The sequence below is a fragment of the Labrus bergylta genome, chromosome 15 (genome assembly GCF_963930695.1).
Source record: "Labrus bergylta chromosome 15, fLabBer1.1, whole genome shotgun sequence".
NCBI classification, from domain to species: Eukaryota; Metazoa; Chordata; class Actinopteri; order Labriformes; family Labridae; genus Labrus; species Labrus bergylta.
In genome coordinates, this window is record NC_089209.1 from 22,498,645 (window position 1) to 22,499,545 (window position 901).

Sequence of the window (901 nt, forward strand, 5' to 3'; positions counted from 1 at the left end):
TGCTGCTTTCAAGTGCCGCTGGTGAGCCCGTTAATACGATGTTCACGGCTTTCAATACGTCTGAAACGACGACCGATCTAAAGTACTCTGAAAATGTAATATTTTTTAAATGTATATGTTCTTTACTATTTAGATACAACTGAAATGTGTCAAATAAACACTTCGCCTACATATCTCTAGTCACATGTTGTTCCATAAACGACACATTTCGACAGCTTTCAGAAATCCTCCTTGTGTTGAACATTCTGTCTGGTTTAGCACTGGGTTGCTTATTCTTCATTATGACCCCAGTTAGCCTCAATAAACTGCTGGGGTCCACAGAAAACGTGGCTACCATTATTTATTTTACCACGTAGGCTATCCTTACATCCTTTATTAGGCCTATAGGTAGAATTACCTGTTCTTTGCCCCTGACCGCCACTGCATGGATCAACTTACAGTCTTGGAGAAGACTTTGTCTGAGTGTGAGTGACAGTGAGTGGAATGGCAGCTATTGAGGCAAGGGAGGCTTCAATTCTCCTAGTAGCCTAATGAATGCCAAGAATAGAAGTATAGGCCTCCTCTTTATTTCAAAAGACTTTCTTAAAGTCCTCAGGTTGATCAGCAGAAGCATCACAGCCATGTAGGTAATAAAACTGAACACATGGTGTCACTGTAGTGCAGCATTTCTTTTCAACTAACTCCTTGAAGTTTTCATTTCAGAGGAGATAAGAGAGAGAGCCAAGAGTTGAGCCAGAAACAAAAGAGCATCCAGCTGTGTGTATTTGTGAAAGCCAAAAAGTGCCAGTTTAAATAAGTGACGTCCAAAAGTATGGGCTAAACCGTGGGTGAAAACTGGCACATACTTGCTCATTTAATAAAGGAACACAATCCAAATAAAATAGAGACAGTTGATACCAGC